The sequence below is a fragment of the Corvus moneduloides genome, chromosome 10 (assembly GCF_009650955.1).
Source record: "Corvus moneduloides isolate bCorMon1 chromosome 10, bCorMon1.pri, whole genome shotgun sequence".
NCBI lineage: Eukaryota > Metazoa > Chordata > Aves > Passeriformes > Corvidae > Corvus > Corvus moneduloides.
In genome coordinates, this window is record NC_045485.1 from 9758838 (window position 1) to 9774761 (window position 15924).

At 40.1% G+C, this 15924-nt stretch overlaps 1 protein-coding gene across 4 annotated transcripts in view; it reads right to left on the reverse strand.

The window, feature by feature from the left end:
* Positions 1-769: 769 nt before the first annotated feature.
* The window catches only part of IRS1 (insulin receptor substrate 1), a 307581-nt gene continuing 292426 nt past the window's right edge, over positions 770-15924 (reverse strand). For all 4 annotated transcript variants that reach the window (XR_004241993.1, XR_004241992.1, XR_004241991.1 and 1 more), the window contains one exon: positions 770-13938. The gene's annotated coding sequence lies outside the window, so the exon portion shown is untranslated. The remainder of the gene's footprint in view (positions 13939-15924) is intronic.

Here is a 15924-nt window from a genome sequence, read left to right on the forward strand (position 1 = left end):
TCCCAGCAGTGCATTTAAACTTTATTTCCTAGGTTAATCAGGCTAAAAGACAGTTAACTAAGTTTCCCAAAGGGAGCCTTCTTTATATTAAAAAATAAAAGCTACTGGAATTGTTTATCGCTAGAAATTTTGGTCAGTGAGAAAAGAAAGGGAGCAATGCTATAAAAAGAAATGGTGTTTTCGTCTTGTAGTGGACAGCACGGCACACTATAAAAAAAAAAGAGAAATATTTTCTGAACAAAGAACTCATGCCGGTCTCCCTCTTTTTTTTGATCTTTAATCCCTTCTCTCCTAAGTAGAATGGCAAAGGAGCCCTTCTCTCTCTCTCTAATAAATAGCTAGCGAAAGAAGGCATTCAATGCTCTGTCCCTTTGATCAGCGCAAAGCTGTCAGCTCCTGCCGCTTTTTTTCTTCTAGCTCTTGTTCCTGGTTAAAAGTGGAAGTAATACCCCTTGAAAGAAATACCCTAGGTGTCCTGCAAATCATCAATCCTATTTTTTAACTTGTTGTTTTTCAGTGGCCCACCCTCTTGGCCTGAGCAACCTCCTCACTAACACCCCTCTTCCTCTTTCCACCCTTTTTCCAGAATACCAGTTTCATTTGATACGCAATTCAATGTGCCAGTCTGACCTACTGGGACCTTGCTGTCTGAGACTCTACCACTGCGCAGACAGGGGAAACCTTCCTTCTAGCAATAAACATGTTTACTTCCATTCATTTTGCTCCCTGTAAAGGAATTAAATTTTTTTTCATAGACACAGCAAAGAGATTTTTGGAAAACAGCTTTTAATAATTTATAATACAATTCTAACTTAAAAAAAAGCAGAATGCAAACAACAAATAAAAAAATTGCTTGACTCGGTTGTGCTTGACCGAGTGTCTGAGATCCCATTTTGCTCCAGTCTTCAGGCTGCTGCATTTCAGCGACATCACTGCATCTCAGCAGTAAACAATCTGCAAATATTGCTGCCTTCAGACAGGTCACTTGATGCATTTTAAAGCAGGCTTCTTGTTTACTGCTCAGATTATCTGCAATGTGCATTTCTGCTCCTCACAGTGTCAGGACCTGATATGCAGTTTGCAAATATTATGCAAAGGAAATAATTCATAAAGGCAAACAATTACAACCAAGTGTAGAACAAGAGAGTGGCTGGTATTAGAAGAGTAGGGCAGGGGCTTTGGTGTCTGTGTGTGTGTATAAAGGGTTGGAGGGCGGAGGAATGGGAAGTAAGGAAAAGCAACTGTATAAAAGAGCATTTTTACCAGACAATGTCATATCCTCAGTGACATGTAATGATGTTTAAGTACCTTTGCCATTTTCCCCTGGTGATTGCTGCACTGGGTGCGTTCTGTGGGCCTGTAGAGATATGTTTTTCAAAAATCAGGATGGAGTGAATGCCGTTCGTTGTTCTGGCTGCAAAATGTCAAACTGCAGTGGAAAGAAATACAGCATTGCAGTGGTGGTGCACTGAGGCCCCCGGTAGGAAAGCAGGAGCTATTAAGTGGAAAATTCCTGCAGAGGACGTGTTTCCATTTCTAATGCGAAGAAAGAGGGTGTTGTTTGAGGCTGGCAGGTCTGTGGAAAATACAGAAAACACAGGGAAGATGAGAAAATGACCTCATTGAACTCTGAGAACTTAAGCAAACAAACAGCTTCGGCCAACATACCACATTCTTCTGCCCAAACAACAAATTGACCTATAAGTTATATAATCCCCCACAAGCCCCCGTGCCTTGTGAAAATGTGGGGAGGGAGAAGGGGGCTGTTCACTGCAGGGGCAGGGAGGACAAGCAGTAAAACCTGCTGCAGTAGGAAAGATTCTTGGGGTGAGCTGCCTGTCCTCCCCACAGCACCACCTTCTACCCCAAATGGAGTCCTCACATGAGGTTCAGGTTTAATTGCGCTCTGAATACCAGCAGAATGATGGCACTAGTTGTTTATTATAGTATGAACTATTTCAGTACAGCATAAATTTTCCATTTCAAAGGATCCCGAATGCCTTCAGGGAAGGGACTAGGTTTTGTGAGCAGAGGGTGGCCTCTGTAAAAGTTGGTGGGGGGGTCGTCTTAGGGATGGTTAAAACCGCATTCTGAACCTGAGGGGGGGACTCTGGAAGCCTGTTTAGGGGCTGTGTTTTCCCCTATAGAGGCCCCCTGTAGTGTTGACTTGGACTGCCTGAATTACCATTTTATATCAACTGAACAAATCCTAGTGTAAAAATCCGGGGGCTAACCAAAGGCAATGGTTCTGCTGGGGTTGTTGTTATTGTGCTGTTGGCAGAAAAGGCAGATGTGTGCCAGCATCCCTAGCATCTGACGGTGCTGAAAGGTTTGATTTGTTGTACGAGTGCTGGCCTTGGTGTTTTTCCAATAACTAATTAATTGGACATAATAGAAAGTTATTAATAGGTAGAATAGCAGATAAACCATAATTCAGAGTTTACAATAATATTTAAAAATCAGAAAGAGCTTTTCTGTTAGTTAGTGGTACTTTTGCCGTAGAAACTTGTTCTCAGCTACCAAGCAACTCCAACATGCACTTTAATGAATAAGACTCTTTTTTTCTTGTTTACATTATTAAAATCCTGTTGTCTCAGACTTGCAGTTGATTTTGAGCACAACCAGAACCTGCACTACTATCCAGTGTTTTGCATGGACTTAGCCTCTCAGAGACAAAGTTAGCTTTGAGCAGTCCTTGCAGCTCTAAAGTCTACATGATGCTTTAAGGATAAGCATAAGTATAAACAGATAAAGGGTTTGATCTTGAAGGTGGATCTTTAAAGCATATGCATAGATTCGTAGGAATGTGCAAGGTTCAAATATTAGCAGCAAAGAAAACGCAGCTGACGCAAGATTCACAAACTACAGATGCACATTCAAATTTCATGTAAGCTGCTTTTTAAGTGTAATGGTTTGATCCATTGTCATTAGGCACCACTAGTCATGAATGTACTGAGGGAGAATTCAGAAAACTCCAGCAGCTAAAAGGAGCTGACTAGAGTCAGTGCTCATGTTCCCTCACCAAAATGTTTCAGAACAAGATAAAGTGAATTATAAGATCAGTGCTGAGGAGAAAGTGAGACCATCCCAAACTCAATCTAAAAATGCAACTCTTTCCTCTTGCAGGCTTCAAAAAATGTGAATAAATAACCATTCTTTCTTTTCCACTTTGACATCTCTCTGCATGTGGAGAAGACAAGGCAAAAAATGACGGAATTACATACTGTATTGTATGTATGTATTTTTTACAAAAATCTGTACATACAAGACCTTCAGCATTATTTTGTAGATATATTTTAAGTTGTTTGAAGAAAGATCAAAAAAGGTGGCTGAAGATGGGGGCATGTGGCTGTATCAAATTAAATTCTCACACAGCTGTTGCATATTGCTTTTCAAGGTTCCAGATGCCACTTATTTCAGGTGTGGAGGAGATAGGGTTGTGGTAATACGAAAAGGAAATAATTCTGATCTACGTAGCTCAGGTCTGAAAACTAATTTGCCCAGAATCCAGCACTGTTTCAGTTTAACCCTAAATGCCTGCACCTCTGCAGCACAAAGGCCAAAAGACATTCAGGAGCTCCACAGCGTTGTGTTATTCCCTTTCTGGGAATGTTTAACCAGGGCAAACTATATAGTGCAGCATTTCTGCACGGTGCCATGGATTCTGTTTCTCTTTTCCTTGTGCTGTAAGGGGCACTGTAAGGGGCGCATAACTTACAGACTAGAACAGCTTTCTCCTCCACATTCTGACAGGAAATAAAAAGCTCCCAAAAAAATCAAGAGAAAAACAAACTCTGTGAATGACAAAAAGAAGCACTGCCAAAACAAAAGTTTCCTGCACCTAATAAAAGGAAAAAGGCAGATTTTTGCTCATCCTCACCTTGTGATTGCAAATGGCAAAGGAAAAGAGGTAAGGAGTGCCCCATCATTAGGGCTCTGGAGTTTAGCACCCATTGCAGGAATAACTCTTCTGAGGAGTGCAGGGCTTTGGTTACACTGCTTTTTATAGGGCTTTTAATAGGTTCTTTGTCTTTTACACAGTGGACTCAGCTCAAATAGTAGCTTCTGTTTTGCATTCAGTTTACAAGACCTGAGAATACCTAAAGAGACTTCTAAGAGACTATTTTAAATAAAAACATAAATAAATCTGGGTAATGAAGTACAAACCTGAGCCAACAAGATTGTAGGCAAACCACATTCAGCTCCTGCCAATGCACCTCAGTCCAGCCCAACATAAAACTTTCAAAACTGTGCAGAAATGCCTGGTCAAACTAACTTGTGCATGAGTTTCAGAATTCACAAAAATAGGTAATAGAATAAACCAAAAAATTAATTCTTGTGAGTTGTCCCTCTGCATCACCATATCAAAAGTCATGGAGTAAAAGAGACACAGAAATCATTGATCAAGCTTTGGCTTTTATTCCTTTGTTCTTTTATTTTAAATCATGAGATTCATCACAGCTGGGAAATGTGTGCTGTCAGCATTCCTAAGCTTCAGCACTGTCCACTCATTCTGATCCTGGTGGAAATAGGACTTTTGGCCTCTGAGCACTGATGGAAGCATTGACTCCCCAGGATTCTACTCTGGTTTCCTAACTTTTAAAAATCTAAGAACTTGAAAGAAGTTTTGAAATCATCGTCTGTAGAAGAGCCAGGTGTGAACCAGTCTTCCTCAGTGTTTTGCAGTTCAGATGACTCCCAGTGTGGACAACTGGAGGATGAGGACCCCAGGACATGACGAAGCCTAAGCTCACTGTTTTATCTGGATGTAGAAAGAAAGGCCTCTTGGCCTGTTGATCAATGGTTTCATACTGAGAAAAGAACAGAAAAAGGAAACTTCACAACAGGATGTGTACACAGGACTTTTGTAGATAAAAAGTGCTTAATCTGCCCCAACACTGACCAGCTGGAGAACTTCCTCTTTCTCAGGATGTCTCCATTTCAAGCTGTGGGTCCTGCTTAGGAGGCAACAAGAATTATCAGGTGTTTAGAAACCATGCCTTGGGAAAGCATTGAGCTTTTGCGCTTGAGAGGCTGCTGCAAGGAGGAGGTAATCTGTGTTTTCCACATCCATTGGAACTAAACTTGGCTCAAAGTATATTAAGACAGAATTATCTTGGATCATATTAAAAACATTATGTTGAGTGATAGGAGGGGGTACAAGTATAAAAGTGAAAACATTCCACTGAATGCAAATCCTGCCACATACCAGAAGAAATACATAAATGGGTCAAAGTGTGGATCAGTTTGTGCTAGGAAAAATGTTTGACACTCAACAAGGGATGGAGTGCTGCTTAGCTAGTTTTGACTCAATTGAGTGCCACCAACCATCCATGAAAAAACCATGGTGGTAGAACAGGCCCAACATTTGAGAGTGATGGCCCAATGGAAGGCTTTGGGAGGGTTGTTCCCAGCTTCTTGAAATATCTATGGCACAGTTGACCTCTACAGATACATTTAGGCATTTTTCTTACAGCAATTATCTGGAAATAAGGAGTGCTTGATTAGGCTTTCTGCTGAAAAAATCTGTTGCAGTGCAAGAGCCCAGCCTTTACATGGAAACAAGGCTAAAATTTGCCTCTTCTGTTGAAATGGTCATTTCCAACAGAAGTTCCTCCAGCTTTACACCAGTGAAGCAAATTAAATGGCATGTGGGACAAAGCAATACAGATATTAAGGATCTGAGTCAAGATCAGTGTCATGATTTCTCTTACCAAAGACTTAAGGAGACCTCCTTGGGGATCATTAATTTCTGTAATATGCATTACTAAAAGAAATGCACAGGTTCAGGGAGAAGCAAAAAAGGAGGCTTTTAAGATACTCCCTTTTCTGCTTTTGGTTGTGATTCCCCTAAGTGATGAGTATGATGCTAAACCCACTCTGCCCAGCATGGTGGGAATGTTACCCAATGTCACGACAGGTATTTAGTCTGATCAGCCCCATAAGCCCCCTTACCACACAGAAACTAATTGTGAGGATTAGGGCACACCAAGACACTCAAGCTCCACTCCTGTGGGTTTGGGGAGAAACAACACATTTAAACATTCCAGCTAGGGTTCCCTTGGCAACGTACCTAACAACAACCCAGTAACATTATGGGTTTCTGTTTTCTTAACCCTTCAGGACATTGACTGAATGAATACTTCCTTGAGGAAACTGTTCAGTCAACCAGATATACTCAAACACTTAAATCCAGCAGGCCTTTTCTCCTTAAAGAAACAACAGCTGTTGAATTCCATGTCAAACTGATCTCCTCCCCTAGCATTAAAGGGTTTAATTCAAACACACACATATACCATTAGCAAATCCTCCATGGAAGTCTGTATTAAAAAAAGACAGTAAAAAATAATCCCCAAATGTCAATATTTCTTATCATTATGAAGTTACTGTGGATCAGAGGACACAGAGAACAATACACGACATTTTATAAAGCACATAAGTACTCTTAAGAAACAAAACAATATTAGTGTTTGTGTAGATTATAAAACACAATATTGTTCCTGACAGTAATAGCAATAATAATGTCTACAACAACTTTATAATGATTTCTCTGGGAATTTAAAATACTTTGTAAATACTAACTAATACTATCAAATAATGAGTTTTACACCATCTCTATGAAATACATGAGAGGTGCCCCTGAGTTTGTTCCCGAGCCCAATGAACTGGAGCTTTTTGTGAGGTTAAACACATCTGTTCCTTAGCAGTGACCATTCCTGTTGTGCAAAGATTTGGAAGAGGAACCACCAGCTGAATACGTGTGCAAGGTAACCAGAACTCACCTGCCCTCACAAAGAGCTGCCGTAGGTTTGGGGCTGTTACTAGTAGACAGAATTAATGAACATGTTTGCAAGGCCTCAGTTAATAGCTGCAACTGCGATGGTAATCTGCAGTTGTAATCTTAAATGTTAATTTAAGACACTTGTCTGTCCATTATTGTCTTCCTCAGAAGTTTAGATTTATGAAAGCATGAAAACCTTTACCCTGGAGACCTTTGCCCCAGGGTGAGATCAACAAATGATGTGTAGCAATTTTCTGAAAAGAACTTACCTTTCTTCCTCAGTACACAAGAAGTGACCTGACCTAGCTTTTTAGGAGAGCAAGAAAAAACATCAGTACCTATGTTAGAATTATAATTATTCCTTAACTACTAATGCACTGATGCACATTTACTTAACACAGAGGAAGAGATTGAAGCTACAAAACTAAATCAGGGATCGAGCATATGTTGGTGCAGTCCAAACTAATCACAGTTCATAACCCAGCTTTTTCACCCTTTCTCTCTGTAAACTTTAATTTTTATTATTTTCAAAAGGAGCCTGCATAATGTTCCCTTAGATCTGTCCTGTGATGGTGAGGCACCGTGTCACATTTGTAGCTTCAAGCCGATAGAAGAAAGAGTTAAGTACACCTGCAAAATTGTTGAAGGCTCTTTAGCCTTAAACATCTATGATTCCATTGTTCCAGCACTGCTTTCCATGGAGAGTGCTTACCTTCTCTGCAGCAGCTCCTGTATAAATCTCTGGGAAGCAGACCTCCCTCCTCATCACACCTCCACCCCCAGCCTTAGCTCACAACCATTTGTTAAAAATTACGCAGCATCCTCACTAACAAACACGTGGTTGCCAGGGCATCCTTGTTCCCCAGCCAACTACTATACTAAGGTTTACTGGCAGCCATCCAGCTGTGCTTCATTTAGGAACCTCTGCAGCAGTAAGGGATGTGTTTTTCCTGTTTACAGGAGAAATAAGTCAGTTTGCTGATTGTCTCCTAAAGACCTTAATTGTTTGGGGAAGCAGTAAGTTTTTATAGTGGACTGTGACACACAACGATTCTCCATATTCTCTACAAACCAGAATTTAAATCTTACTGCAAAGAGCTGGGATTTTTGCACTAGCCCAGCTAGAGTGGATCACAGGCAGGTTGGCGTGGCACTGTGAGCAGCCCAGCCCAGCGCAGAGCCTTGCATGGCGATGCCCTGCACAGCTGGGCTGGTAACTCTTAGCACAGGTTGTGCAATGGGGTGGTGTTGTCTTGCCTAGGAGGAGAAAAGGGGTATTAGCAGCTACAAACCCCATTTCACTAAAGATTTTACAGCATCACAGCAACATCAACCCTAGCTAACATTGCTCTCAATGTCAAGTTTTCTTGGGCCAACTGCATTAAAGATGGAAGGATGCTGGCACTGGATAGCTATGGAAGGGCCATTCCATTTTTAGTGCTGGTGACACCCAAAGATGCAGCAGTGGCCAGTTCCAGGCTGGACTTCTGCCTGCCCAGCAGCTTGACTGGGCATTGGTCACAGAAGCTGATGGCAGGGGACATGGTGCCAGCAGCAGGTAGGGGCCACTGCTGCCATGGTGGGAGCTCATGTCCAGAGAGCAGTGCCCAGGCTGAATGAAAAGCAGAGGGAGGGTTGCACCAAGAGGATTGACAGGGTTTTGTTGCTCATGCCATGATTCTTCTGTCCCTTAATGCCTCCACAGTGTCACTGCTCTTTCATTTCTCATTCCTAAAACAATTAATGAGATCCATTTGTGCTCTTAGCACCGTCTCGTGGTACCTTTATGGTAGCATTCATGCAGTAAGTGCTAGATGAAGAAAGGAGGGGAGCATCCAGATGGAGATAGGATATTTTGGATTACATATTCCTGCTGTCCCCAAAGTAGAACAAGGTTCCACACATTAAGGAAAGGACAGTTTAGACCAATAGAACCCAAAAGAAGGTGGATGCCACCATCACTGAAGCTGTCACTCGTAACTGGTGCTTATATACCAGACCTTTTATCTGAGAATTTATTAAATCTAAACTACATGAACCCTAGAATAGGCAAGTGGAAAGGGCAATGAAAGTTTTCATATTCAGGCTCTGTATTTTGAAAAGGCAAGAAATAGATCCCTGTGCCTTAAGACGATGAGAGCTTCACAAATTCAACTTTTGGAGGTCTCTTTACAACATTGGGCAATTTGTTTTAATAGTAACTATACCATTGTGCTAATTTGGGCAGCAGTTTACAGTCAAGTCCTGGCACCCATTTCATCCATACTCCTTATGTGTTAGTTTACACTCTGGCTTTAGCCTGGGAGAAGCCAACAGGGAAAGTCAAGACAAATTAAACACCAGGTTATATTTAAGGTTTCTCCCTGCAGGATGGATAAACCTCACTGAAATCACTGTTCTGAGACTGCAGGCACAGCTATTGAGGACAGCCCAGATGCACGCCAGGTCTCGTTTCCAAAGCATAGAGTGGATTAAAAGGTATGATTGCAGTTCTAGTTAGCAAAATTTTAATACAAGTTGTCACAGATGAGCTAGGAATTATATGCATTAATAGTACAAGAGTAGAGATTTTTGCCCTCTAAGGCTGCCTTTGCTATTGCTTCTGTGTGCTGTGTAATAGAAGTGGCTGATGCCAAAGACATGTATCCAGCTCCTTAATGGGCTAAGCTGGCACATTGTCAGTGTTCCACATCTTATATATCTATGAAAATATATCCGCACATAAAAATACATAAGGAAGTACATATGTGTGGTGCTCCTGGTTGATAACGACTGAGCTATTTATGCTTTAGTCTTGTTGGGGGAAAGGACATTGTGTTTGCAATTCATTATGTCCCCAAAGAAGTAGTAAACACTGTATCTGTGCTACGAAGTAAATATATAAAAGGTCAGAAAAGCGATGTAATTGCAAAAGAGATGGCAGATGAATCATAGACCTGGATCAACTCTTACCCTGGTACCACCCAAGAAGGTCTGAGCATCAGTATTCAGCCCTCAGGACTGCACCTATAATTTTAATATTTCAGACCTAAGGAAAATAAAGAAATAAAAGGCAAGAATTTAGCTTTTGTTCACTGTGTGAAAGGGGAGCATGTAGCTCCTCACACAGTCCCACAGGACATGCAGAATGCAGTGACTCCTCTATACAACCTTGCACTGGAAGAATGTGCAGGCTGCAAAAGTATTTGTGATACTAATTAAAGATTAGAAAATACACATTTAGGAAAATGTCCCTTGGCAGGGTATTGCAAAATAAACTAAACATATTCCTCTCCAATACTGAGGCCGTATTCCTCAATTTAGGTAGTGAAAAGGGGATTAAAAATGCACCGCAGTTGGGATAAAATGGGTTATAAAAATGAGGCATAAAGCACTTTACATCAGTGCTGACAAGAGTCCAAACTAAAGAATCGTCCTTTAGTCCAAGGAATGAAAAATAGCAGATATCTAGATGGAATAAAGGTTCATTTAACAAAATAATCTATTCAAAAAATTGGCATTCATCTTCCCAAAATACAGCAATGAAAAGAATGTCACTCTTTTTGTCACAATTAAAAAATAAAAGAAATTAAGATGTTATAACTAATGTTATGGCTTAGTGGAATGCAACATATAGTTGCAGCACAGATTTTACCACAAGACAGGCTTTTAAAATTGAGGCAATATTTTGAGACCATATTGCACCCAAGCCAAAAACTTGGAACATTTTGACTAATTTCATTTTGCATGGGCCCTATCAGAGTAGCAAAAAACATCAAAGGTAAACTAGTATCTGGAAACTCCTGCATAACGTACAGTTTTGCTGATGAAAAGTTATGCACACAGCATGAACTGGTATTAATAAGCGTACAAAAGAATGTATTATCCCTCGCAGTATATATGTATAAATGTTGGCTATACCTATGGGTTTTTTGGAAGCAGTGTTGTCATGGTCACTATTCAGCTGTCTTTAATATGCCTTGTTTTGTAAGGTTGAGGTTCAATTCAAGTTCATATGAAGCAAATCAACTGAAGTTTTCAGATGTGGTCTCTAGCTTAATGTGCATCGTTTTCTGAGAGGCCAAGTTGAAATACTTTTGGCATGACTTTAAGAAATGTCAAGCACCCTCAGATGCAGCAGAAGCCAATGCTCTGTATGCAATGACTGAGTCATGAATAATCAGCCAAACAGCACAATCCATATCAGTCTTATTTTGAAAGGCTATAAACCTGGTTCAGGTAGTATAGGGAATGTTTCTGTGCTCCTACAGGCTGAATGTACCACTGTTAGACACTAAATGAACAACGTGTCATTCTCTCAACAGCCTTTATTTGTTTGTTTGAAGCTACAGGAATGCTTGACTGTAATGTAAAACATAAACTCAATTCCTATGTGTAACGTCAATAATCCCATACCTTTGGTCCACTGAAACGGAAAACTCCATTTCCCCTTTCCCTTTGCAGATTTCCTCATGTTCAAATGTTGGGGGTGGGTGGGTGTAATACGTAATTTGCCTTTGGTAGTTCATTAAAAAGCTGGGGTTTCAAACCAGAACAGTGAGACTCAGTAGTAAACTAAAAAAAAAAAAAAAAAAAAAAAAGTCCTGGCCAGGGTAATTGAGCATTATCTCAGCTCTGTGTGGAGTGTGATTGTCTTCTGCAGGTAATCCCAAAGAGGCAAACTGAGAGGTAAATGTCCTTTTTGCTTTTCTATGGAAACAGAAGAACCTTCTCATCAAAGTGCCTTTTCATCTTACTAGCCTTAAGAAAATCCTTTTCACAGCCTCCAGCAAGCCACCTGGATCTGCAGAAGACTCCAGAAATGGCTCTTACCTTGCTTTCCCTTTTCTCAATTTACCTTTAGCTGAGCAACTTGGCAAGGAGGTGTTGATCATTTCTGTGGTGCAGTGCACAGAAGTGGAGCCTGCTCATATGTTGCTTTGTGGTAACATTCCAGTATGGCTGACTTGCCTATGAGCATATTACACCCAATTTAGAACTAATTTTAATATTGCCTACTTTTCTCTTTGGTATAAAACTGGAAAAGGGAAGGGGTAGGGGAGAAGGAAAGTTCTAGAGCAGTGCCTCTGTGTTCTAGGCTCATCTTATACATAGTCTCTCAGCTTTTAGTATTTTTAGATTTTGATTCCTGTTCTCTTGAGAGTGGGCACAGGCAAGTGACCTGCATATGCTGTGTTCCCCATGGCAGGTCCTCCTCTGTCTTGAGCACTCATACTCTCCAGGGAGTACTCAAAGACTGGTTTCTTTTGCTCTTGATTGCTTGGCTGTTGGTGTCTTTGGTTTGTTTTGTTTCCTTGGGGGACATCCCTCTGCACTGAGCAGACTCGGGAGCATCTCTTTTCAGATTGTCTCTACACATCCACACATCTCACAAGTGCATAGGATGCAGTTGTTAAAAAACCCTGCCCTTTCCAAGAGCTCCAGAAGATTTCTGAGGCACCAATTTAGCCAAAAAAGGCAGTTCAAAGTAAAGTGTAGGACATAAAATGCAGCACAAACCACAAAGAGACCCAGGTCTGCATTTGTGTTGTATGAATCTGTGCATGTTCCCCACATGCCTGTGTGTACACACACAGTTGTGTATATAGGAGTCACATGTGATGGCAATGTGACAGAGGAACATAATGAACTTTATCATGGGCTGTAGAAAACCCACACCTACACTGTCTTTATTCAGTTTACTCATTTTTCATTTTTCTATATTTTGGAGACATATTCAGACAAATAACTAATTGATATGTTTTTGTGCATGTGTATTTGTGATTAGAGATACTCAATTGTATTCTTTTCTTATCAGACATCTCAACCTTATTTCATTATTTGACTTCACAGTGTGAATTCTTTCTGGCTTTTCACCTGTTTTGATATTAAATGGGCCAGTAAATGATAAGCTTTATCTCCTAAACCCTACAGGTAAGCAGCATCAGAGAGTTGGAATGAGTTACAAGCAAATTGGATTGAAGGAGGCTTCCTTGTCCCCTGTTTCCAATTCCAGAGTTTGTTCAGATGAGTGGAAAATGTTCGTTCTAACCTCAGTGCAGAGCTTCCAGTTCATTGCACAAGTGGTTCACTTCCATACACTTCATGATGTAGTCTGTGGAAGGAGGAAGAGAGCCCTGAGGTGCACCTATTTGTTATGCTGTGGGCTCTGGTGGCCTGGAGCAGTGCAAAATAGCATTTGGAAAGTCACTTTCTAGGTCATAGCAACAGATGGTAGCGATAACATCTCCAACCAGGCAGCCTTTGCAGAGCAAGTGTCACCTGCTTTGCACTGTGCTAAACACTGAAGTGATCAAGAGATGGGCTGGCACTGCATGGTCAGCCTTCTCCTCCAGTGAGTAAGTTTAGGTCTTGATGCGTGGGAATATTTTTATCACAGCCCCCAGCTTTTAAACAGGTTATTAGTAAAGCACCAGCAGGGGGTCTGAGAAATGAAAACTGCTTTTTGATTTGTTCATTAAAATCAAATAATTATTTATAGTCTAACTGATCAAACTCTCTACTGTTTTTTTAAAAAAAAGTTCTCATTCTGCCTGCTTGATGTTAAATAGTAAAGCAGTACAGTAGTGAAAATATCCTGGAGCCCTTTATCATCTTCATTATCTTCACTGGTGAAGTGAGTGAGTGAGTGGAGAGGTGTGAAATTCCAGCAGAGAGGAACATGCTGTTTTAAGAGGAAGTGCTGACATGCAGGCTACAATTAGACAAAAAATGACTGCTGACATTTAAAAATCATTACAGAGAGGAAATTGTGAGTGTAATTATGTCATCATTGACACTGTTCAAGTGTGCTGATGCATTTTTGCTGATCAAAATCAAGTGTTTATATTTGCAAATAGAATGCACTTAGCAACTCTATCAATGGAAATGTTCTAGCTAAGAACTCCAGAAAATGAAGCCAAGTTACTTTCACAAAACTTATTTTTTCCTTTTTGTTGATTTTCAGTATTTTGATCTGAGAACCATTTCTTAGTAACAGAATTGTTTCTTGTTATTTAGTATTTTGGATGACTGTTTGATTGAGGCTTTTTTGTAGGGTTGTTTTGGTTTGGTGTGGTTTTTTGCATAGAACGATAAGAATGGCCATTCTGGAGCAAGTCAAAAGGTCCATTTTGCCAATACGTGTCCTTTATCAAACAGCAGCTGTCACTGGAGGCCTGCGGGAGAATATAAGAGAACGGTAATTATATAATTGTATTAGCTATACCAGTCTCACCGTTTCCAAAATCTGCTGTGTGGGGACTTCAGAGACTACTCCAAAAAATCAGAACAATGATGTCTCTCTGACTGGCTTTAGAAATAGTCGGATACTGGAATCAGTGGAAAGGGAGACATGATGTCAGCAGGTGGCAAAATAGGTAAATGTTATCATTTACTTGGAGAAGAGGAGTTTGTTGATTGTGCAAACACTGGATTCTTGGCATTGCATTATTTAACACAGTTGTGCCTTAAGCCCTGTCACAAGTCCTTTACCTATGATATGTCACTTGATGACAGGGAAAAGTGACCAATCTATCAGAGATACAAATGCTCAGTTCGGAATGGCGAAATATGTGAAGGAGTCTGTTTCTGGCTGATTCTAAAACTGGATTTTTTTTTGTTATCTTGGAGATTTTGAAGATTATATATAAATACACTTTATAAATGTACAACCAGAACTGCTTACAAAGGCTCTTGAGGGAAGTAAGAAAAGGTCGTGGCTTCTGCATTGAAATATCCCCCCAAAAAATGTCTAAAAATGCTAATCCTCCTGAGGATGGCATTTTCTTCACAGTATTCTGGAACATATTTATGGTGGAAATCAAGGAAAACACTAAAAGTGTGAACAAGATAAAGGATGCTTAATAATGAGGTTCTCTACAGTAACACAGTTACTTTTGAAGGCTGTGGCAGAAACAGAAATATGAATATTGAATGTCGACTATTCAGCTTCTAATTAACTGTTCCTCAGCCTGCATCTACTGAGCTCCAATGGTCCCCTCAGTATTTCTTTGCTATTTTTATAAGAATTGGTTTTTCTGTGCCTTTTCTTTTCAGTTTTTTGGGGGTTTTATTCAGTCCTCACTTTATTGACTTTGCCCTTTGGGAAAGGCTTTTTTTTACAATCCACCTATTAATTTTCTGGGTGTCCTCCTGCAGCCAGCTTTTCTTCTTTTGACATTGGGTCCATCAGTTTCCATCAGCGTCCCTGTTGTCTGGATGTCAAAACATATATCCAGTCAAATTGTGTTAGCAGAATAATGTCAAGCAACTCTATAGTCACCACATCAGCGAAAGAGCTGCTTTCATGATGTCATTTTGTGATTGGATGAATACTTAATTCATTTTTAGAGTTATAAGGATTTCCACGTCAAAACACAGAATTCTTTGTGCCATTGAAATGGTAGAAATCAGTAGTTAGGGAACAATCCACACTGGGTGTCTTGGGAGAGGCCAGTCCCACAGGTATTTCAGATGACTGCTTATTGCAGCAGGGAATACTGAAGAACTCATCAAAGAGTGGGCCACAGTAATATGTAAGAGGGCTTCATTAGAGCATAAAAATATGACAGAAAAGATAGTGTTATGGTACTGTGATTTATATAATAAAATTTATTTATAAGGCTACTTTCATCTTTATCTCCTTTTTCACTAATTCAGGCCTTTATAGATTTATTTTTTTCTTTGGAATCAGTGTTTTCCATATGTTATCTTAGTGGAAAGCTTATTTAATTACTGATTGTAACAAGCTAAAGAAAATATATTTTCCCCATTTTCTGCTGGTTTTTGAAAGAAATCAAAATAATTATTCTTTCTGTGCACTGTGAACTGGTGCCACACACCTAATCTCTTTAAAAATATCTTTCCAGAATGGCTGAGCTCTGAAACTCAGCAACATCTAATAATTTTTTTTTAACCTATCTTTAAGTGTATTTTAAAAACATCACTTTGTCTGAAATTTTGATAAACACAAGATTGACAGACCATTGCTGGGTATCAGAACTGTCAAGTAGTTAAAGTCCCATTCCTACCAAAGGCAGGCAAACACAAATCAACAATGAACTATGAATGAGTCCACCAATGAACTATGCAGAGTCCACCCAAATGCAAGAAATTCAGCACCAGTTCAAGATCTGACTCCAAAAGCAGTAGTGGAAGGGGCT